Consider the following 26005-nt stretch of genomic DNA (forward strand, 5'->3'; position numbering starts at 1 on the left):
GGTTTTCAGATTGACACAGACAGACAGAGACATTCACTCTCAGTTTGCAGCAGCCAGAAGTCAAAGAAACATGTTGCTTCCTCCCCTCACCCTCAACCAGTCACCAGGGTACCAAATGAGCTGTTATTATTTTTATTTTTTTCAGCTTACATTTTTTTGGCTTTTTCACATTAAGAGCTCTTTGTATTAGTTGTAGTTGTTACTGCAGTGTTGTACAGTTACCGTATTGTTGCTGTAAGAGGGAACTGTAGCAGGTTTTCAAGAATATTGGTGCTTTTTTTTTTCTTTGTGTAGGTGCTTGGAGAGTTCCCCCTTAAAACATCTAGCTTTCTGGTAAATTGAAGCGTTAAGTTAAATGGAAATGGTCAGTGGGTGCTTTAAGGCTCAGTGAACAAGAAAGGGACAAATGTTTTTTGTGGACTTGGTTATCTGCTGCACTCTGGAAAATTGGTTTTCTCCATATAGATGTTATTTCCCTGTGACCACCAAGAGGTCTGTCTCGATGTCATTTACTTCCACGTTTAATGAGAAATTCGAACAATCAAGTATGGATTAAAAAAAGACAAGAGCACAACGATATAGGAACAGAACTTCAGATCTTGAATTTTTTCCCTATTTAAAAAGAGAATTTCTGTGACAAATACTTAACTTGGGCCCACGGAATTTGCATTTAAATAGGTATATAGTCCGATGAAGATTAAGTATGAGGCAGTGGGTATTGTGTTGCCATCTTATGTGTCTTTGAATGTAACTTATTAAATGAGGAACAATTAGTAGAAGACTGACAAGATGTATTTTTTATGTGTCCTTAAAGAACTGCAGACACTTTATACTTGGTGTTGTCCTACAGTTTACCAGCCTTTGCCATTCTTACTCTTGAACTTTCTCAAAAGAGTTTCTCTCATAAACAGTACAATGCCTATTAGTCCTCTATAATATTGGGAATGCAGTCAAAATTTCACATGTCACCTGGAGGATATGCTGGAGGATGCGTCTCAGTCCAGATGAATGTAAATCATGTTCCTTCAAGGGGAATTATTCCTGCACACTAATCTGTTCACACACAGTCTTACACATGATGTGTAAAAATGCATTTCTTATTTTGTTATACCTGTGATACAGAAAGTCACAGATATACTCAATTCTTTAAATAGTCATGTAGTTATTTTTCTTGCATATACAGTAAAACAAGGAAATGGAGAGCATCCTTCAATAATTTTTACTTTGTAATTTAAACCTCAGGTGTTATAAATAATGAAAATAAGACTTTTTCTTCTTTCTCTGTTATTGTTTCACAGGTAAGATGGCCATACTTGAACCACCTACTTTGAGTGTCATTCCTGGAATGTGGGATTTAATGTAAGACTTCAAGTAACATGTCATCTATGTTACTTTGTTACAAAGGTTCTTCATTTATCAGCCCACTGAGTGAATAGAAAGAAAGAAAAAACGTCAAAAAAAATTTTTTTTTCTTTTTCTTTCTTCACACTTGTATAAACCTATAAAGCTTTGAAGAGAGGAGATATGGACATCACTTGTGATTTATTGGACAAAAGAAATAGAGCATAATGGTAAAGTGCAAACTGCATCCATCAGAGAAACAGCTGCATTATCCTGATAACAGAACTCTTTTCAAGCATCTGCACAGATAGCATGTTAAGGCAAAGCCACCTTTAAAACCCAGAGTTATGTTAAAGCTGACTGAATGACCCCAGCCCAGCAGCCAGACACTGATCTTCAACTAGTAACAAAGGCAGTGATGAGCAGTCAGACTTGAAACCTCAGTTCATGTTCTTAAAGTAGAATCACTGTGCTGATCGCTTTAAAGTGTCTTTGGGCTGCTGTTCAACTTTACTTTGTGTTACTGGCTTTGTGTTCATATGTAAATTTTAAAAAAAGATGTATCCTCATATGATACATATGTGATACCTAATATATACCGTTAAATTGAGAACTTCACTTTTACGCTCTGCCTTCTTTCAACACGATGGACCGGTTCAGCGTCTTCGTGACTGCAGCCTCAGCACCAGTCCATCTGTGCAACTCCTGTCAGCTAATACCAGAAACCTTTGCGTTGGCTCACTAAAACTGAACAATAAAAGACTGTGTGAGGAATCAGCATTTCAACAACAACATGAAACAACATGAAAACATGAATCCATCCTGCTTAATATCAAGAGATGCTGCTGCTGGTGGATTGTATTGTGTGGAGGATATTTTCTTTGCACACTCTGGGCCCATTAATACCAACTGAGCAATGTTTAAATGCCACAGTCTTACATGGTACAACCATGTCAATCTCTTTCTGACTACAGTATCCACACTTTCTGGTAAATGGTGCACTTTATCACAAAGCTGAGATGATCTCAAATCATTTCAAGAAAGCATGACGTCAGTTCACTGTATTCAAATGACCTCCAAACTAACCAGATCCCATTCAATTAGTCCACGTTTGAGATGTGGTGGAGTGGAAGATTTGCATTGCGGAGGTGAAGCCGACAAATTTGCACAGTGCTGTCTGATCAGTATGTCTCACTCACTTAGTGAGTGGGCCAAAATCTCTGAGGGATAAAATTTGAGTGTCACAATTTTGTATCAAAAACAGAGGAAGCATAAATGAAGCAATGAAATGTTTGAAGCTTCTCCCGCCCTTTCTCCATTTTTGTGAGAATATATGACATTATAATCTAAAAATGTGATGCAATTCATTTAATGCACACTACAAGTATTGCTGCCACTACCTCTACTATTACCAGTGCCACTACTTGACTTCCAAATCACTCTTTGAGTAAAAATGAACTCCTGATTTCTCTGTTTTGTTTCTATCAACAAAAAAGTTGCGCTTTCTCAGTGAGCATCTTTCTCCTGCTCTGTAATGATTTCATCACATTAAAAGGACACTGCCCTCCAGAATAACATTTGATCTCATTATAAACTGCTAGTGGTGGTAAAAAAAATGCCAGCAGTCCTCTTTTACTTCATTTCCTCTGAGCTGTGGGAATCTTCAGACTGTTACAGCTCTATGGCTGTGATCTGAAGCTTGACCGTTGGTTCAGTCACCCTCTACAGCTTAGCGGAGAAGTTAATCAATCTCCTGGTGTTTAAGAAAACTGGAGGGTCACCCTAACTGAAGAGTAGAGTGTGCTGCTAGTAGAATGACATTCTGCTCTTATTATTATTAATAGTAGTAGTAGTGGTAATAATAGCAGTTTTGCATGCTTTTATTTCCTCTCTGTTGTCTGAGAATTTGCATACAGTGCTTGTATATTCTACAATGAATGAAACTTTATGTTGGAAAAAAATCCTCTCGTCCTCTTCCTCGCTCTCTAACATTATATGCTGGGTGTTGTGCCACAGATGGAGGCAGGGTCTGCTGCTGTGATGATAAAGGTCACGCAGGCTGTGTTGTAGGTTTGCCCACAGTGTCATGAGAGGCTCCAGGAGTGAATGTGATGAATAAAGAGGTTAAACGGAAGCCAAAAGAGAGAAGCAAAGCATCATCACCTCCTGACAGAGTGCTTATGTTTGGCCTGAGTTTCATATTAATGCATATGCTTTGCACTGGCTTGTAATTCACTGCTTAAACCGTCTGGCCTGGATCATGATATGATGGGATAGTGCATGTTATATAGAGAGAACGTATTTGCAGCTGCTGTTGTGGGTTATTGTATGTCCTCTAGGTATGTGCATAACAGCAACTGGCCTTGACTTCTAGTTTTTAAAGCTCAGCGATGTAGGTCACTGAGGAATCAACACTTGTTAGATTTGGACTTTTGGCACACAAGTCATTAATCCATCTGAGTCTTATGTTCTCATGTGTGCTCAACAGCACATAAGAAGAAGAGGGTTTGCATTTTTAAGAGGTAATTGACTGATTGATTTGTTTGCTTGTTTGTTTATTTGTTTGTTTTGGTTGCTCTGACATTTGAATTTTATATCCAAATAAAAGTAGTTTATTTTTGCTGTATATGAGCTCTTTGTTTCCTAATTTCTTTGTCTGATAAGAAAATAAGAATTCTCTGGTATTTAGTCCATGGAAGGATCTTTGAGCCGCTGCCAAATTCACATACCTACTCAGCTATACAGATAAACACATTTTCACACACAAACACACAACACACATTCACATTGCCAGAGGTTATTCGACTGTCTGGTGTAAACATTTCCATCCCTCAGCCAATTGGCTGCTATAACTAGCCTCCAGCCATATTCGAGCACAAGGCGCAGCTTGTCTCAGCAGGAGAGGTTTGGATGGGAACGTTGGTGAAACGCAGAGTCATGATCTGTCCTTAAGGTTGCATATGTCACTTGCAAAGGCAAGTGCAGTTTTACCTGAAACTCTGGGCTATAACTCAGACTCAGAGAGAAGAGTCAGACAGAAAGAAGATGTCATTTACAGTGATCTTTCACATTAACAAAACAAAGAAGGGGGATATCTCGCTGGTGTCTTGTAATATCAGATTATAGAACTCTACAATAACTGTGGGAATATTTTGAATTCAGTGCAGACATTTAAAGCTGTGGGTAACCGCGTAATTCAAGGAAAACCTTTGGCTGTCAAAGACATTTACTGTTATATAAAATAATAGTAATAATGACTTCTTTGTAACTTATTAATTCAGGTAGTAAGCAGCTAGCAGCCAGCTAATATTAGAAAAAAAGAATTTAAAGGAGTCGGTTAAAAAATAGCTTTTATTGTTTATGTGTATGAAGTTATATATTTTTATAATATTCCCAAGGAGAACCGAATTTATCAAAGCTATAGTGTTAACTGGCATTAACAGTTTAAATTGGATCTCTTCTCATTTAGAGCTTTTAACTTATAGCTTTAAAAACCTCTGCCATTTACACTGTTGATACATCAGTGTAAATGTAAATGACAAAAGACAGAAAATCACATTATTTTTCTTTTAAGTGTTTCAGTTGGTCACCTGCATCGGATGCACTTCCAGACACAGTCCTTCGCATTCATCCAGGCTTGGGACCAGCACTACGAGTAAACTGGCTCGTAGTTGCCTGTGGCTATGTTAAAAAGATAAAAATCCACATAATCCATCATTTAATAAAAAAAATTTGAAGCTGTGTGGTTGCTCAGCTCTTTCAGCCTCCTAATAAATCCACTACTGACCGACTGGGACTAACCCTATTCCAGAGCAAAAGTTCAAAAAGCTTAAAAGTCCTCAGAACGTATTTAAAAGGGGGAAAAGGATTAAATAAGATGAAAGCGACAGTGAAAAGAGGTAAAACAAAATAACAGAGAGAACAAAGGAAGGCAGTTGTAGAGACAGACTGCTGCGCCATGCAGGGAACAGACATCACATTGTGATGTCGCAGCGACAATTCATCCTGTAATTTAAAAAATAAATGTTGCCCAAAAAAACAAACAAACAAAAAATAATTAATAAAACAAGAACGATTCTTCAACATCTTGTTGGACTCACGATTGTGAAAAGTCAGTCAGGTCAGGAGTGTATTTTTATACCTTTGTTTGATTTGCCTATTTCATTTGTTCACTTATGTAAAGAGAGTTTATAGAAGCTGTAGTGCATGAAACCAGCAGACACACTGACAATACGCAATTTATATTTTTACCCTTTAAGGTCATAATTATTTCTTTCCTTCATGTCTTTATTCACTGGTTTCCAGATATCTTGCCTCACCACACTGCTATGATTGCCTTCTTTTACAAACAAAAGGTTGTGCCACATCCAACTAAACAGTCTTCACCTATATTTAAACATTTGGTTGTGTACTTACAGACCAAAATCTGATTTCACTGAAATTTAAAACAAGCTGTTATTTTCCTACCTTATTTGAGCAGCAGTTTATGAAACACTTTGTTTCTTAGAAACCAACTATACATTTTGTTTGCTCTCATAAACCTGCATTTCTTTTAATTATAAGTTGTACATCTGCCAGCAGAAGTCAGTAGGTGGAGATAATAACGTAACATAATAGCATAAAACAATACTTAAACCTGTAGATTAAATTATGATCATTCAAGCTCTTACCAGCTGTTTTATCAGGAAAAATATGCCATATGGATATATTACCCAGGGTGGACAATGGATCTCACCTTAATACAATACAGTTATAACCATCAGTGAGACTGTAGATGGTATATAGTTACTTTGTAAGTTGTGTGTATGGTTACATTTTACAGATGAAAGACTTTTACTAAGCAAACCGTGAAAAACAAATGCCTCGGTAAAAATGTATCCTTCCGCTGGAAATAGTAACCTTCTGTGAAGCTGAAGATGTGGAATCCCACCCTCCAAAGATGTTTGTGCAGATTGGCTGCAGCACTCTTAAAAATATAACCAGTGTCTGTGATGTTGAAGTATAGGTAGCTGCCCTGCATGGTGATGGGACGTGGCAGCGAAAGAAATCATATCATATTATTTAAATTTAGTTCGGATTGGTCTCATTTCCCTGAGTGCTGTACACTTATTGCAAATAAAAAAGAAAACAAAAAAAGAAGAAAATGCTGCTGTCTGTAAACTAGATGTCGTTCTGCCAGTAATGAAATAGCAGTTCTAATCAGTGGCCATGCTGAGCTAGTGAATATTCGTAAGTTGGGAGTACTCCAACTTGTAGACCGTAGCCAATTAGATTTGTTGTTTGAACTGGGCTTTGTATGCTACACAGTACGGCCACTATCAGGTTTGTTAGCGCTTCTCTGCAACCATGTGAAAGACAATAAAGCCAAAACAGTTGAACTAAATGAAGTGCAATCATTTTCAACATTATAAATGAAACGTGATCTTTTCCTGTAGGAACAAGTTAAAATGGCCTCTGTAAAAAAAAACAACAAAAAAAACATCTGTCATCCTATACTGCTGGGAGCTCTGGGAGGTTAAGAGCCACTTCCACAACATTGTGTGAAACAGTATGCAAGAGAACAGACCTGCAGGAAACCTTTCAATGCGTATGAGTGCAGTGAGAACAGATACAAATGAACACAGAAAACAGGAAGTTATTTTGAGAAAAAAAAATTCTTTATTTATGTAAGAGTTGCAAATCGACTGATGCGGAGAGTCATTAGCTAATGCAGTTCAATTCGGCTTTCCAAGCTATAAAAGCTAACACGTGTTGATGGTTTCTTTCCTTCTCTCTCTCCACCAGGCATCGGCCCTCTTCAACGGTTTGTTGGCAAACATAATGTCCATTTCCTTTATCATTTAATATTGATAAAGGTCCTTAATTTAGGTAACAATAATCCCAAAGTATTAGTTACATTTGTTCTTTTCATTTTAAATGTTGTAAATACGTTTCTGAAACTGAACTGGAAGAACACATTAGCATTCCTCATTATCCCATGATCCATTGTGTGTTCATGGTGCTCATAAATCTTGGTGATTGAGTCATCTTCATGTCATTTGGGCCATCAGGCACTGGATAATAGGGTCAAGGACTTCAGGCCGCTATCGACAAGAATCCAACAGTGGACATGATGAGGGTTTTTTTTTCATATTGCACAAAGACCTTAGTGATATTCCAAACAGGATTTAAGATAATGTAATATTTAGCACTGATGTCTAATCTGTCCTTAGCTCACTCACATTTGTGAATGCAAGTGGAGATTAAAAGACTGAATGGCTTTGTCTTTAGCTGTTAAAATTAATGTTTATACTGCTCCCAATGACTTTTAACCCTATGAAGATGTATGCATTATGGTGACAAAATTCCATCTCTACTCACACAGTGAAATTGCCAAGACTTTATTGGCTTAGCCGCTCATCCCGTCGTCTCAGGTCACAGCAATTTGCATGCTAATGCTTACCCGTGACTAGCTGATTGAACCTCGGAGGAATTTTTCCTGCATAGAGTCAAGAGTGACACCTCAATCGAATCACTTCTCTTCTGTGTGCGAGATGGAAATATGAATCAGTGTCTTTATTACAATCTGCTATATGCTTACAGGTTGACAAGTGACATGTTCTATGTACAAACAAACTTGGTTAATTACTTGGCAAGCAGCTGTGAAAACACTGGAGAAGCTTCTGCCATTTCTTAATGTGTTATTTTGTTTTCTTTTTTGGGGGGGGGTGGGGGGGTGGGGTCATTAGTGCTACTTATTCTGTGGTCTGTGTTGTTGCTGTAGATAGTTATCAAAGCAAGACAACTCTGAGACTATGATGTGCAATGCTGAAACAAGACACCTGTTGTCCTCATTCAGCTAGTACAAGTGTGGTTGTGTCGACACTATGTCACCGTTACCGTGAACTGAATCAGAAGCCTATATTAACAACTAGAGGTTTGAAAGCATTTGCTGATGTGACAGTGTTGTACATTCTGGAGCAGTAGCACTAGGCTCCATATACGGAACCAGATTGTCTTGTTGAGCACGAACTGTTTTCTGCTTAAACGGACAAAGTCCATCAGTTCCTTTTGAGGTAATGAAACAGCTTTAAATTCTCCAATAAGGTTGCTATGTACTTCCTTCTTCCTTTGTCTGATGCCTTCAGGGTGCTAAAAGATGGACAATGCAAATAACATATAAATAAATAAAAATTACAAAATTAAATATTGTTTGTTCCCCCATGGCGATTCTTTGAAGTGGCTTCATGTGGTATTCAGATACAGTATGCTTAAGGAAAGAAGTGGTGGGAGTGATGAATCATCTCATCAGTGTCTTAAAGCCAAAGATGGAAGTCCCACACACATTAAAAAAACGTTTTTTTTTTTCATTTCCTGTGACTTTATCACTGTGATGTTTACAGCAGATGATTTCACGATTTAGATAATCAATATATATTGACTAGCTTTGTTTATTGCATGACTGTGTATATGTATTATTATATAGGTCCAAAGTGGCTAATTCAAAAATAAAGCACTAACACTAACATCAGCTGGTTGGAGCTTGAAACCAGATTGATTTTTTGCTTATTCGTTTCAAATGGAACTCTTAGAAGGACACAGATTCAAGCGCAAACAAGTTTTATTGCTCAGCCTGTCGGTGTTTAATCCCGAGAGGTTTGAAGAATCATAAAGATCTAGATAATCGACACTCTTCACAGTCTTGTATAAAATTTCACTCTTTCAAAATACGGACTGTTACGTGCCCCAGCTTCAATAAACAGATCTCCAAAACTTTCTTATGAAGAGTCAGTGACAGGCAGCTGAGTGGAACCAAGCAGAGAGGAGAAATCTGTCAGTGTGATGTTTGCCTCCACACTTCACACACTCTTTACACAGTGTCAAAGCAGGTGAATGTGAATATGAATGTTTGATTTAAAGTCGCATGAAAAAACACACATATACATATAAACATGATCAACTGATCAGTGCTTCATTTGCATTTAAATTGTAAGCGTGTAGATTTTCTGTACTCCCAGGAAGGGAAAGTAGAGGCTGATAGGAAGGAGGTGGACAGAATGACAGTGAAGGAAACTGCTCATTAGTAGACAAGCAGTGGGTCTGCTTGGAGACAGATGAAAGAGGAAAAACTTTGAGCCAAGCCTGATAAGAACAAAGAGACACTTTCAGCTATGAACATGTCCATGTGCTTCTCTGTTAGTCTTCATAACATCCAGACAGCAGGTATCTATATCCTGTTTCCAGTTCAACTGCTCTTACTGGAGCAGAACTGCTTTTATTCAGCATGTCTTCCCACCTGTCTGATCCTGTTAGATCACAACAATCTATTTAGCTGTAATCCAGCAAACTGTGAGACAATGGCTACTCGTCAATGAAAAAAACTCCCCAAAAAACCCAAAATGTTGAAACACCTAATAATATAAGTTACGTTAGTGCTGTAGCCACTTGTTGAAACTTGGAATCAGGAGGAGCAATGCAGATTGCGTCTTCTGGAAGCCTTTTTTATGGACTCGATAAGGGCTATGACTGGGAATCACAGGGACTCCTGAGGTGTGTACTGCACAAGGGGACCTATGTTTATGAGTGATCAGGTCCTCGTTTAACCAAAGTGAGTGCTGTATCAGACTGCTGTGGTAAAAAGAGAATGGAGTCAGAAGGTAAAGCTTTCAATTTACCACTCAATCCACATTCCAACCTTAACCTATGGATGTGAGATAAGGATCATGACTTAAAGAGTAAGGTTGCAAACAGAAGCAGTTGAAATGAGTTTCCTACGTAGGGTGCCCAGGTCTGCACTTGAAGATTTGTTGAGGAGCTGCTGCGCCATGTCAAAAAAAAACCCCTTGAGGTAGTTGGGGCATCTAATCAGGAGGCCTCGTGGGCACCTTCGTTTAGAAGTTTTCTGGGCACACTGAACTCAGGGGGCACCCCGGTGTCGATCCAGAACCTACTGGAAACATCACAGATCTCATCTGGCGTCATAACAAGATTCCCAAGGAGGAACTGCACAATGTTCATGGGGAGGCTGTCTAGAGTGCCCTACTTACCCTGCCAATACCACTCGACTTTGGATAAGTAAGAGATGAAAAACCTCAAAAAGAGAGACTGAGTCCATAACCTTACCAAAAAACTGAAGGAACTGAAGGCTGTTTTCATTTTGACTGATGTCAAAATTGACCGATAAGTCCTCAATCAGACTTTGTTGCTCTCTGAAGCAAGGTCATTATGTACGGTACTGATGTAATGCCAGCAGTTTCTGACAAAGTGGCACTATTTGAGATAAGCATTTTGCTTTGAGATGACTTTGTGAGAGTTCATTACAGAACCATCTGCTTTAAATGAGTGGCATTAGAAACGAGATGTTAGATGGTCTCTAAACAATCTATGACTGCAGTGCTGTGGGTACAGAAGAGGGCAAACAGATGGGAAGAGATGGTTCCATCTAACATTGGACTGACTAAATCCAGTGTGAACTGATTTAGTCTTAATCTACAGCTGCTCGTTTGATGAATTACCTAAGGTTTAAAAAGTAATGTTACTCTGATATGTTGAGTGTTGAATAAATAGTTTTGAAATACAATGCTGTTTGCAAATTAATAGTCAGGAGCATGAAATGTGTGTGATATTATTCATTTACAAATATGGAGGAATAATAAATGATCTTTTTTTTCTTCCAGAATAGGTAAATATTCTTTCCTTTTGATGGGCAGCTACTTAATTTTTCAGAGTGACAACAATCCCAAACACACTACAAGCATTCCCGAATAGAAAAACAATGAAACATGATCAGTCACAAAGTGGCCTTCCCAGAGATTCAGTAACCACCTCAGTTAGTTGTAGTCAGTTTTTTTGAAAACAAATGTAAAGGTTACTACTACTCTACACTAAACTCATTGATGATGCTACCCCAGGTGACTGATCACAGCAAAGACACCAATAACAGAGAGGAAGTGAAGTGGAACGTAAATGTTCTTAATCACTGCTTCTCTATGTACACAAATTATTTGGTTGTTTGTGTTCTGTAGCTGTTTATGCTGGTCTCTTCCAGTTAGTAATGAGATCCAAATTTCTATGGGGAATAAAGGCAAAGTTACAGAGTCTAACAGATTTTAACTGTATCTTGGCTAGAAAATATTGCTTTGTTCTGCCAACATTTGGCTCTCTATTAGAGCAAAGTGTTATGAAACTGCCTTGAGGGAAGTTTTTCATTCAGCAGAAGGCCCGAGTATAATAAGAACAAAACAGTCATAAATCAAATGTTCAGAAACAGTCTTGGGTAATCAGCTGGGGTCTGGTGTGGTGGGAAACACTGGGGTGGAGTCACTAGAAATAGACAACTGAGCTCTTTATTCAGGACAGAGACCAACAGTGGCGGCAACTAGAAAGTAGAGCTCCAAGAGTCATTAGCATCTGAGTATAAATCCTACAGACATCTGTGACTTTACTGTAAATGATCCACTTCTGGAGGTCACAGCACAGTGTGGAGAGAGTGCTGTGTAATGTGGTGTCATTTTAGAGGTTAAATCAATACCTATCTTTTTTAGTATCCTGATACTTGATTGATGGAAAATCGCGTTTACACTTTGGGAAAGCGCATTGCCAGATGTGACGACTTCCCTGTGAAATTTCACCAGAGGTGAAATTTACAGGAATCCCAAAAGATTCATTCTGTTCATCTGGATGTAGCGTTTTCAGTGGGAGAAATGTTTCTTTTCACTCATCCAAGTGACTTCTTCAGCCTCAGCTGACTGCAAGTTTCCCCAACCTCATAAACAGTACATTTGCACAATGACTGAAACCAGCCCACTGAACGAACACTGGTTGTTGATCAGTGTTCATGACAATTTGCATATTAATGATCAAGGAACTGACCACACAGCCCATTGTTCATGTGTTCTGTGTGAAAAAGTGACTGATTCTGCAAAGATGAGTGGACCAATATTCCTCCACAGCGCTGTGAAAGACTCATTGCCAGTTATTGCAAATCCTTGATTGCAGCAGTTGCTGCTAAGGCTGGCCCGACCAGTCATAAGGTTTACACAGGGCCATGTAGGTTTGTATTAGTTTTCCCCTTAATAATAAACACCTTCATTTAGAAACTGCATTTTGTTTTTGCTTATGTTATCTTTGTATAATATTTAAATGTGCTTGATGATCTGAAACCTTTAGGTGTGACAAACAGTGGAATCAGAAAGAGGGAAAAAACTTTTTCACAGCACCGTATGTTTTGGTGCAGAGAGCAACACAAATTGCACCCAATTACTAAGCAGTAAGTTTACTTTTAGCTGTGCTATTTGCACATCAGGGGAATATTTTATAGCCTTTGTGAAACAGTGATGTCACACAAGTCTGGATGTCTGTACCCATAAGAGATGCAACCAGATAATGAATAAATTATCAGCTTTTCATTAACCTTTCTCTACCTTTTTGATTATTTCATTAATGTTTCTCAGCCTTCTACTCTTATGCCATTTTTGCCTAAACTCTGATGTGTGTTGGCTAATTAACAGAAATGTTCATCTTGACAACGGTTCCATTTGTATATACCTCGACTCCAGACTAGGAGCCATGTCATGGAACGGTCCTATATCTTCTCCACAGAGTCAGTAGAGGATTAAAATTCACCAACATTAGCTTGAAGATTTCACATTGACATCCAAAGGTTTGCCTGAGGATAGAAAGACTGTGGGCTGGAAATTAATTATGGATCAAGACACTTGGCAGTCAGAAGCTTTGACCTTGGTGCTCGGTGTTAGACATCAGCGGACTGAAGTCCCTGTAAAACAAATATAAATTATTTCTTAACGGAAGGTGGTGAAGAAGATTTGTTTTAACTGACGAGGCATCAGTAAAAGGTCGTGAAATTTTCTAAAGTTATGGTTTGAACCAAACTGCTATTTTTGCCTCATTTCTTGATTCATGCAATGTTGATATCAGCTGGTAAGTTGGCAATACTTTTTACAAAGATGGTGAAAACTAACTAATGTGAAATCAGTTTGTACCATCTGCAACATAATTATAATCATGAGATACTTTGTGGAAAGCCTTATTATTATGTTTGTTTGTTCTGAACAATAATAGTTAGAATTCTTATAATTCTAGTTTCTATTTAAGTACTTTAAACAGGAAGCTGAGAGATGATCTATACAGTTTGGTAATGGTTGTGGTTTGGACTAAAGATTAACATTATGAGTGTATTTATAGGCTTTGAGAAACACTAAATGTGAAGACATTTCCGATCCCCAAGGTGCACAGAGAGATCGTATCTTATGTGGAAGTGACATGAATAATGCATGGAAGCTTGGCATGATATACTTTCCATCCACCTGGCTGATGATTTTTTTCCCCCCAATTTGATTCCAACATGAAACACAGCTTCTTCACTTGTCTTTGTATTCTTTTGGTGAGAGACCTTCTAACCTTTGCTTTTCTCATCTTGCTGCTGGCACGTTATAATGAAAAGTGTGTAAAATACAAGCTTGATGCAAATAAATTCTCTAAGCATGCAGCATCAGGTTTCATCAGTGAAAGCTTCACAAGTGGGAACTGAAGGGAAACCCAAACACACTAAAGTATAATAACCGTGAACATGTTGATAATAGTATGTTGATAACTGATAATAACTATACATTAATGTGGTGGCCCTGGTTTTCCCATTTGCCCCAAAATGAAAGCTCTCTACTCTGATCCCAGGAGAAGACACAATTCTTAACCATAGATTTAAAAAATGTTATAAATAGTTTAATTGTTCCATTTTTATCTAAATTGTTGCCCTCTTTAATTGGGAATTGATAAACATATAACTGAAGGGTTAGCTTTCACAATATATAAAGAAAAGAGAAAGACTAAGGTACTCTCAGACTGGCGACAGACACACATACACACTTTCTGTCATTGGAGGTAGGGGTCGCTAATGCTTATACAAGTATAAGGCTCTCCTGTTCATCAGCTCCGCTCAGGCTGGGATCTCTTCCTCCGCTCGGCTTCATCTGCAGCGCTTTCTCTTCGGGAAACTTACCGCTAGAGACGGAGCCTCATCTGGAGGAGCGCGGAGCTTTTGCACCTGAGTGAAGGACACCATGGCTTACTTCTGGATACACACCGCGTGGATCGCCGGCGTCGCTTTCCTCTTTGGATTTCAAGGCAAGGGACCGTTTTATTCTTTTCATTTGGTTTCCCGCTAGGAAACACTGGAGTTAAGAGGAAAATTACGTCTACAGTGGATATTTAATGTGCGTCTGTCCGTCCGGTGCTTACTCGAGTTATGAAGGTATGTGAAGAGACTTCCCTTAATGTGAAACACCTGACAGGACAGAGAGGTGTGGAGTCCTTCTCACTTTTACTGTTACAGCAGAGCTTCGTTTGGTCTGATTAAAGTTAGTGGTGAGTGTCTCGGAGCTGAGCTGACAGCAGTGAGCGCGCAGTAGCGCCCTGTGACACAGAAAAGAGCAGCACTGGAGGCTGATTCCCCTGACAGCTTCACTTGAGTCTCCTCAGCAGGGGAGTAGAGTATTGCAGAAACGTGGAGGGTGCTGGACTGTCAACAGTTGTAGCTATTTAGGGATGTTGGCTGTAAGTGTAAATGCATGTCGGTGAAGAACGTGTAAAGTAATTGGGTTAGTGCACTGTCTTAGTTTTAGTTCTAATCCTGCTGTTACTGTAAGATCTTAACATCTTAAAACTCATCTCTTCCCACTTTTGTAGTGACGCAGCTGTAGATCAGTTTGGATCATTCGTTTATGACCCTTTGCAGTCTTTTTGGCACTGCGCTCGTGATGGCGATAAGCCCATAACTGTGGATATGTGATTCATGTGGACTGTTGAGGAAGGAAAAAACAACAACGACAACAACAACAACAACAACAACAAAAACATTGTGTGTTAGGAAACAGAGGAACAGGAGATATTATGGCAGCAGTAAAGGAGGAATTAATGTTCACATCTTCTTTCTGTCTACTTTAGTAATTAAGTGTCAGCTGTAAGTAATGATGCTCTCCAGACTGAGAGCAGATCGACTCTAAAGGAATTGTGAATGTTTGGAAATAGAGCTGTGGCAGTAGATGTCTAGTTTGTGAGGAATTCAGTTTAGACGAGAAAAGCTGCTGTTCAGTGAGCAAAAGCAGTGAAAACGTTTCTGTTTCAACCAGGGCACATACAAGGGGGCGGAGATGAGCACCACTGAGAGAACCAAGACCTCCATCTCATACAGGTCTACCTTAACACTATCCTAACAGACAAATTTTATGGCAATTTATTTAAGAAATTCTGATTAATGTAGAGATGTCAGGTGATATTTGATGATTCTGACTTGGCAGTATATACAAACACAAATCAACGTTTCTTCAATGCAAAATATAATTTTAGTAATAAATAATTAATTTAAGTAAATGATTAAACTTTGCAGTTAAGTTTACAGGATCTTCCTTCAATCAAACAACTGAAAATGGTGCACTATGTTACTGGATCAGTAAATGAAAAGGAGTTCCTGTATCTGACACACTGTTATCTGACAGAGCAAATTCTGCAATTTTACATTACTGAACAGGTAGTTACATAATTTTGACTTAAGAATGTGACTTAAGTGTCTGATTAGGTTTGTTGTTCCAAAAATCTTTGGGGTTTAATTCAGGGAACGTCCTCACTAACAGTGAAGAACTTGCTAATGGGCACATGTCCCTGCTCACAGTGTGTGGTTGAGACTGTGCCACTGTATGTGTGCCTTCTGCGTAAATGAAAAGGACCACCTCATAACTATATATACATGAGGCTGACTGGCCAGCTATCAGTCTACTAGAGAATGATGGCTTGCTTTTTCCTCAGTATGTATTTTTTTTTTAATTTTTCTTCATCTTTGACCTCTATTACCTCTTATTTCATAACTCTTGTGATTTAAGCCATCATTTTCTTTGTATATTTCTGTCTTGCAATTATTTTGCCAATTCTGCATGCTCATGACAGACAGTAAAATCATTGACAGCAGGCTGAGCCATTGTTTCCTCTGAGGGGAGCAATGATGCCCATCTCTCTGCAAAGCTACTTTAAAACTGTCATCTGCTGTGACGTCCATTGATTTGGATGTTGACACTGTTTGCTGCAGGCTTTTCAAAGTGCAGCCAGTGAACCAGACCACCAGATAAACTGACTTTATGAAATAGCCAGTAATATATATATATGTAAATATATATATGTACCTAAATGTTTGTGTGTGTGTGTGTGTGTGTGTGTGTGTGTGTGTGTGTGTGTGAAACAATAGCTTAAATGTGCAGGTTTACCCTCTCATTTAAACGTGTAATCAGCTCAGCTGCTTTGTTCAGTTAACAAGTATTTATCTTCTTCTAAGCATCCATTTTAATTACAAAGGTAAGTTTTTGTTCCGCCTATTCTCTCTCCCTTTAACAAGGGCAGCTGCTAAAGTGTGAATTCTAATTTATCATCACTGCTCTGTTTGGCTTCTCATTTATTTTCAACACAAAGTTTAGCAACTGAAAAACAAACACGCACATTACAAAAGCTATTGCCTCAATAAGGCCAAAAAACCCCAGAGTGAATCTGTCAATGTAGAACAGGTTGCAGTTATATTTATTGTCTTATTTCATTATTTGAATCGAGTACAGCGAAGAACCTTAAAGGCAAACAGAGAAATATGTGTTTAAATCTATATTGCTAGATAGAACAGAAGAAAAATTGTCGGTATTGTGATGCTACTGAATGATTTCTGTCAGCATTGCAAAGTGCTGACAGTGCACCTTTCTTTGATAGTAGACTTTTTTGTGCTTTGTTTCTGTCACTATTTAAAAATCAATTAAAGTCATATGTAAGACCATAGTATTAGATTAAAGAATTAAAGCGTTTTTCTCTGTTTAAGTGTTTAGCCATCGCATCTAAATGCCTGTTTGATCATAATAACTAATATTTCAAACAGGTAAACCTCTTTGAACAGGTTAATGATAACAGTGTAAGATGTAAATCAAGCTAACGCTAACAAAGCTCACTGAATTTGCTGGATGATTTCTCTGGATGCTGACGCTAAAGGTACTTTGAAAAAGACTTTTCTTAATAAAAAACAAATTCTGATGAAAGGCTCAAATTTAGCACAATAATAACATGAAGTTTTAATGATGCCTAACAGCAGATTATGATGCTCAAAACTAAGAGCTGGACATAAACTGGTCACATTTGTGAACAAGCCTGTGTGAAAATTGCTGCAAATTCTGCTGGACACTGCATTGTAGAAGCTGTTGTGATCAAAGCCAAATGCACTGATTAGTTTCAGTTGTGATTCGGATGCTTTGCTTTTCCAGAAATCCCAGATTGCATTTTGTGTGATGTGCAGTGCCAGTCGTACTGGGCCCACAGAAAGAGATTTTACAGTAGCTAAGTCTGGATCTGCAGGACAACAGTGGGGCCAAAGTTAGAGCTTTAATGCCACGAGTCTTAAAGAGGAAACATTAATACATTCAGTTCTTCTCTGAAGATATTTTTGCATCAGTTTATTTATATGCAACTATATTGAAGTGTTGAACAGCATGAAAAGCAACGTCAGTGGTTTAATTGGTGTATTATCTGAACTATTAATACCAAACCTCATGTCACAGATGTCATTTTAATCAGTCATCCAATGTCCCAGCCCCAATAACTGTTATACATAGAGATGGGTATCGTTTAGGTTTTATCCGATACCAGTACCAAACCGGTACTTTTGAAACGGTGCCGGTGCTTAAACGGTGCTCGAACCGGTGCTTAAAGAATGAAGAACACACACTTTGTCCAAAAACCTCTCATGTTTAGCTGTTTTTTTTGTAAAAAGATAACAATGTTAGCCTTTTCTGCAGCTATAGGGCATATATGGTCTCACTCTTGGCTGGAAGCAGTGCTTAAATAATGGAAAAACACAAACTTTGTCCAAAAACCTCTCATGTTTAACTGTTTCCCACTTTTTCTTTGGTCATTTTAGCCATTTTGGCCAGGGTGAAGGGAGTATCTGCCATCAAACAAGAAGACAGCCGCATGTAACTACGACGGTGTTTGCTAGTTCACTTTACGTGCATTAATTTAATAACGTGGTTAGCGTACCCAACGTAAATTACACACGGACAACATGAAGCTACTCACGCAGAGGAGAACGGCTGCTGCTGCCATCATCATCCGTCATCATTTCTGCTACACTGGCAGGGCTAGGGGCCAGGACTCTACTCTTCGGGTTCTTGGGGGGATGTTGCTAACTCCAGGTCCGATAACAGGCACCACACCCGCAGTAGATGTGCAAGGCGTGAGGTCTCGCAGCAAGCTATCAAATACGGTGCATTTCTCGGCTTTCAAAAAAACGCTATGCATCGCCAGGTGTTTCATCAGATTCGAAGTGTTACCTCCTTTGCACAGTATCAGCTTAAAGCACTTGTTGCCGGCTGCTGAGTTTGCACCTTTTGCTGTGAAGTACAGCCAGACTTGTGATCGCTTCGCCTTGGGCATTTTTAATCTGTAGCTCTGCTCTAAAAGCGTAGTGGGCCCGCCTACTACGCTTGCAAAGGTAAAATGATTGGCTAGAATCCAAAGTGTATGACATCTCAGTAAAAAAAAGCACCGAAATAAAGCACCGAAATATGCGCTGCTTTTCGGTCTGGTTACTACCGTTTATGTCAGAACCGGTGCCATAATGGCACCAGATACCGGTACCCATCCCTAGTTATACAATTTGTTCTCCATGTACCATTTATGTTTGTACCCTTCACTATTACACAGTGACTCTAGAACAAAGCACAGAGAATGGTATTTAAGGTTCTGAATATTTTGTTGTCCAAAATCTGGAAAAGATGTGAGGAAATACTGATGACACCTGACTGAGTAAATCGAAGATATCTTCAACAGCATAGATGGTTCATGTATGCTTGTCCTCCACTGTGAGACCAGTGCTGTTTTCTTTTTGTTTTTAAAGTTTGAAAAGTTGGGAACACTCATTTGGTTCAGTGAATACCTTTTCAGCTTTTCTGAAAGTAGCTACCTGTCACAGACATTTAGATTTAGAGTTGCATAGATTGCATCAACTATTCATGATTTATTTTCATGAGTTTTGAAGTCTTCACTGTGTCTTTGTACAGAGATGAAGCTTATGCGCAAGTTCAATCCCAAGTGTTTGGTGGCTAATCTAAGCTTTACATCACTTCCACTTTCCCACGCTGTCAAACTCATTGCGACATCACTGGTCTAGTCCAATCATCTTTCTGCCGAACGTCTTCAAACCAATCAGACTTCACTCCGCGTACTTTAAGTCTCACTGCTCATCTGTCATTCACCTTACAGACACCTTTGTACAACCCACTGTCTCCTCCGGCCTCTCCTGTATTACTTAGGCTCCATCCAACACTCCATTTTTATCTCCACTACCAGCGTCTAGACTCAAGGGGGTCCTTCCCAAATCAGTATCACAGCTGGGATTCCGTTCGGCCATCCGCGTGTGATCACTAAATCGCTTAATTGAATTCTGCATATCAATAAATCACATTCAGGTCCTTTTAATGACCTCGCCTCTTTGAACTTGGGGTTGTGAAGACACAGACTGTGATTCATACACAAGTAGGCAATCTGGATAAAATTAGTGAAAACAATGATGTAGGCATGCATCCCTTTAAAGCACTGTAAAATAAAGCTTTAGGGTCATAAAAATTATGTGAGCTTCCCAGAAGATACAGCAAAATGAGAGGGGATGTAAATAGCTGAAGAGTGCGGACAGCTATGACACCTGAATATGACAACAGTGGAATTGCTGAGGAAAGGCTAGACTTTTAATCAACACCAAATGAGATTTGTTTCCAAGGGGATTCGTCATTTGTCTTATAATGCTGCCAGAATGCGCTTCCTGCATAAATTAAAAATAAATAAATAAATGCTGTTGATGCACCACAGAAATTAGTTTTGCCAACCCACAGAGGTTGTTAATAACAGTGCGTGATTTGACATGATGAGGTGAAGAGATGTGATGATGTTAATTTGGCTGAACTGCATCTTATTTTCCATCATTCTGTCCTCACTCATCGGGGGTTTATAGAGATTATCTTGCTGCCTGCCTTGCCTACGTCCTTTGATGACATGGCAGAAGCACACACACCACTGTGTCCTGAAAGTTGTACTTAAATGCCCTTCCATATCATTAGAAATAAGTGTAAATAAGGACAGACCAATGGTAACAGTTTGCCAGATGTGGATAATTATAAATATACATAGAATAGTGTGTAATTTCTTATAAGCTTATAATCTTATATTTAATCTATTAATATTAATCTATAAAAATACACAGGAATGGTTGGCACTTGTGGAAGCTGCCGTGTTCCTCTGGAATTACAGCTTTCTTTCCACTAATCGTGTGTGTGGTTGCTAGAGACCGCCCACATAGAATAGAATAGAATAGAATAGATATCTGAATAGGAGTGTGTAATTGCAGCATTAGACGAAAGAACTAAGAAAAATCATGTGTTTATTTATCTCTGTGATCTCCATGCACACAGATGACAGTAGTGCATCTGAGCAAGTGTTGTCTGAGTGTAGTAAGGGCAACATGACTAACTAACCTGTACAATAGACTTCATATAAGACAGTAAGGCGCACTGAGTCAGATCTGTCAGAACTGACCTCCATCCTTTGTGTGTACAGACCAGAGCCTGTGAGAGAGTATTTTGTCATATGTAGCTCTATAAGCTGTTTATTTTTGCAGGGTGCTTTAAATTGCCTTGAGTCTTACAGTATATTGGACACTCTGAAAATGTAGAGGTTGGCAATTTGCCTCAGTTTAAATTCAAGTCTGATGTGTGTGGAAATGATAAAAATCTGAGTCGAGTTTGCTCCTGTCCTCAGCACCATCCCACATTTGCTTTACTGACGTAGAGCCTGCCCCTCCCGGGCTGATCGTGCTCCAGATTTGGAGCAACGCATGGACAATTTGATAAAGATGCTTTATCAAGAGATTTAGACCATTCCAGAATTTGTTTTGAGTATAATGTAAGTAAGACAGTTATCAAAAAATACTGACATATTTTGAGTGCAAATATTCAGCAATTGTATACTCCAGCATATATATATACTATGGTCTGTTATTAAGTATTTTCATATCTTTGTAAACTTTAGGAATACCTTTTATGCTGCTGTTAATGCAAATATTTGTACTGGCTATGTCTGCTGTACTGAACAGAGGTAAGGGCAGTTTGAAACTGCAACAGTTTTTGGTTTGCCTTGAATTTATAACTGAAGATAGTCAAGGACTCCACATATTTGTGCAATATATACATTTACAAGTCGCAATCTACACGCAGTCTTAAATTCAAATATGATTTATGTTCTGATTAATCAGTGATACTGTTGTGACCCTATTTAGTTTTTGGTTGTCAAGTCTGCCTCTCTCTGTCTAGTCCGTGTCAGTAAGTCTTTGTTTCCTGTTTTACTTTGAAGGTTCATGTTCCTGTCTGATTCAGTTCTGTTCGTTCTCTAATTCTTATTCCATCTCCCAGCTGCATTCCCAATTCATGACTCCCTCAGTAAAAGCCCTGTGCCTTTGAGGGGTTTAACGCCTGAGTTCACCTGTGCCTTGCCGTGCTAGTCCATTCCAGTCTCTTGTTCAGTCTGCATCCACCTTTTGAGTTCACCTGCCTCCGCCTTGGGTCCACCTTTCCTGCCTGCCTTCACACAGCCATGACAAATACAATGTAAAAATGCAAGTGTCTTTGTTAAGTCAGGCTCTGATGTTTTAGAGAATCTCTATTTTGAATCTGTATGGTTAGTAATATGTCATACAGTCAATTATTTGAACCCTTGCTGATTTTGTAAGTTTGCCCATTACCAAAGAAATGATCAGTTTATAATTTCAATGGTAGGTTTATTTAAACAGTGAGAGACAGAAAAATAACCAAAAAATCCAGAAAAATGCATTTCAAAATATTTATAAATTAATTATTAAGTATTTGATCCCTTTGCAAAATGTGCTGTAGAACTTTGTGGCAAAACCTTTGTTGGCAATCACAGAGGTCAGACGTGTCTTGTTGTTGGCTACACGTTTTGCACACATCTCAGGGGGGATTTTGTCCCACTCTTCTTTGCAGATCCTCTCCAAGTCATTGTTTGGTGGCTGATGTTTGGCAACTCAAACCTTCAGCTCCCTCCACAGATTTTCTTTGAGATTAAGGTCTGGATACTGACTAGGCCACTTCAAGACCTTAATATGCTTCTTCTTGTTTTTTTTGCTAAAACCACCTTGTTTTAATAATCTGCTGACATCAGAATTTTTTTTAGCAAGAGCAGAATCAGTAAATGTCTTCAATAACAAAAAACCCCCATTAGGTAAACACCATAATCATGTGTCCACTTGAATCACTATAGCAAGTTGTTCTGTGAAGCCTCACATCTGCTGAAGAGGTGAAATATTAACTTCATACTCACACAAATTCTATTCAAATTAGCAAGCCGTCTGCGTTATTATTACTACAGCTAATAGTAGACAGTAAAAGACTATGGAGCAGCAGGTCTAAAGCAAAACTGACAGCTCAGGCTCATTTCCGTTTAATGAGATGAGGTTTAACACAGTCTCATATTCTCCACAGTGCAGTTCTACATCATATTAGGGAGGTATCTGAAGATTTTTCGCTTCACTAACTTTTAAGCTTTATATCTCCTGTTAGACATGGGTGGCCTTATAAAATTCAGGTTATTAATCATGACATTTTTGTCACATTTATGTACTACTGCTGTCTTGGCATTCAGCAAGTTGTTCCTTTACCTTTTTCGATTTTTTTTTCTTTAGTGATTGCCCACAGTCATACATTTATTAGACTTCGTGTATTATTTCACTAGGCAATGTTTAATTATTCTGATTACTTTATTCTATTTTTAAATGCTTCATCAGTCAAACACATCTTATGTAAGCTTTTGTTGCTATAAACGGTTCGGCTTCCTGTGACATGTTTCTCTGATTGTGATTTATTTGTTTTCTTTCCACAACGTGCACGTTAATTTCTATCAAATAATTTAACACCTTAGTGAAGAACAAATTGGTCGGTCTGGAATGATTAACAGAGAGACATTAATTAGACTTTGTTTAAATGGAGGCCATCATTAATGGAGACTTGTTTGAGCGTTAAGCTGAGTTTCCTAATTTTACCTCAACTTGAATAATGTTTTTATGGCGGCTTGTTTCTCAGAACTAAAACACTACACCACAGCCTTTGTTAACAATGTCACATTCATCAGAGTTTATCTAATGTGCTATGAGCAACATTAGACCAATGTCAATGGCGGTCAAACTGTCTATTTGCTAACATGATGCATTATCGCCAACTCCAGTAATGGACTTCTTGGACATCAGCTGAATGACAGCCATCCTTCTGCTGTGTTGACTGATTGGAGACGACCAGTTGGCATGGTGCACGGGTACTGGGATGTTAAAATAGAGCTCAGTGGACTAATGGTCTCTCGGTCTCATGTTAGACAGGTTTTTATAAGCTGTCACTCCAAAACATCAACTTCATCTGCTCATTTCTTCAGTACCAAGCTGTCAATCCTCTTTCACACACTTACACTCATGAAAGGGTTCAGCAGTTTAATGCTTGTGTCTGATAGTTAGGAAATACAGTAGATAGCAAGAATAACATTAGCGTCAGTCCACAGCTTTGCACCTTACTGTTTACATCTCTGTATACAACCTCACTGTCTTCTTCATATTTCAAGCTACAAAAGAAAATTATCACAATCCAGTTGCACTATACTGCAAAAGGTGTTTGCTTGTCTACATTTACATGCATATGAACTTGAATGACATCCCATTCTTAATCCGGTTTACAGTAATATAATGTCAGCTTCAGCTCCTCTCAGAAGGCTATCCACAAAGTTAATGAGTGTGTTCATGGGAATTTTTGACTATTCTCCGAGAAACATATTTGTGATGTCAGACATTGATGTTGTGATGAGAAGACCTGGCTCACAGTCTCCGCTCTAATTCATTTCAAAGGTGTTCTATCAGGTTAAGGTCAGAACTCTGTGCAAGCCAGTCAAGTTCGTCCACACCAAACTCACTCATCCATATCTTTATGGAGCATGCTTTGTGCACTGGTGCGCAGTCATGTTGGAACAGAAAGGGGCCATCCCCAAGCTGTTCCCACATAGTTGGGAACATAAAATTGTCCAAAATGTCTTTATGTACTTAGTCCACTTTCACTGGAACTAAGTCCACAACATAACCCCCCCTCCACCAAACTTTACACTTGGCACAATGAAGTCAAGCAAGTGTTGTTCTTCTGGCAATCACCAAACCCAGACTCACCAATTAGATTGCCAGACAGAGCAGCGTGACTCCTCACCAGTGGTGGCGTGCTTTACACACTGCATCTGACACTTTGCATGGCACTTGATGATGTAAGGCTTGGATGCAGCTGCTCAGCCACTGAAGCCCATTACATGAGGTTCTCTTGAGTTAATCTTGGAGTTTGGAGGTCTGCAGATTGACTCTACAGAAGGTTGGTGACCTCTCCCCCTCATGAGGCTTAGTGTCCCCTGACCCCACTATGTGATTTTACATGGCCTACCACTTCATGGCTGACTTGCTGTCGTTCCCAATCACTGAGCTCCTGAGAGTGACTCATTCCTTTACAAATGTTCGTAGAAGCAGTCTGCATGCCTAGGTGCTTGGTTTTATATACCTGTAGCCACAAAAGTGATTGAAAAACCTGAATTCAGTGATTTGGATGGGTGAGTGAACACTTTTGGGAATATAGTGTGTCTTACATACACCTGAATTATGCTCTCTCTCTTGCTCTCTCTTTCTCTCTCTCTCTCTCTCTCTCTCACACACACACACACACACACATGCACACACACAGACACACACACACACACATGCACACACACACCGTGATATCACACAAACTCACTTGAGCTTTAGCTATGGGAATACAGGAGCTAGATTAGCATAATAAATTTATATTAGGCATATTTAACCAGCCAATGCAGCCTCACAGCAGCAAAGCTCCATATGTGTCCCCTGTTGTTAACATTAACATAGCTGACCACTGTCTGCATGGTATTATTCATCTTGGCATCATTTCCAGTGCAGACAAAACTAAGGTATTGTTATTAATCATATGCATTTCAACAAAAATAAGCTTCTGATCCTAAGACCAGAAGCTTGTTGTTAGGATCATGAAGGGGGATGGTCTGGTTTATTACACAAAATGACACACGCTGTGGATTTAGCTTTAACTAAAGCCACAAATATCATCTTACACTGTAACATGACTGTGCACGTTCATCCTGGTTGATGTGTGAGTTTTGCACAGTTCACCCCGACCACCACCTGCTTACTGCAATCTAGTGTATTAATGTGATGCAACATTTGTTGATATGTCTTGTATAATTTTCATAGTTCAGCCAATGATAAGGGAATAAGGGAATGATAAGGGAAGCTCTGTTGTTTTTTTTTTTATCTAAATGTCTACATAAGACAATTTGGAGTGAATGATGTGACAGTGTATAACCTGGTTAGTCTGACATTTCAGTTGTTCCTATAACTGAGGCCCTCCAAGCATTAAAGATCAATGAGTACATTAACTCCCTTTATTTTGACACTATTCCTAATAATCCACTAAGGCATTTGAAATATCACTGAAGCCATATAATCATAGTTTTTCTCACACAAGACGATCCCTTGACAGCA

At 38.8% G+C, this 26005-nt stretch overlaps 1 protein-coding gene across 1 annotated transcript in view; it reads left to right on the forward strand.

Annotated features, from left to right (window-relative positions):
* Positions 1–26005, forward strand: part of LOC116328960 (limbic system associated membrane protein) — a 1233629-nt gene that overhangs the window by 392910 nt on the left and 814714 nt on the right. The gene's annotated exons all lie outside the window — the stretch shown is intronic.

The sequence above is a fragment of the Oreochromis aureus genome, linkage group 14 (genome assembly GCF_013358895.1).
Source record: "Oreochromis aureus strain Israel breed Guangdong linkage group 14, ZZ_aureus, whole genome shotgun sequence".
Taxonomy (NCBI): domain Eukaryota; kingdom Metazoa; phylum Chordata; class Actinopteri; order Cichliformes; family Cichlidae; genus Oreochromis; species Oreochromis aureus.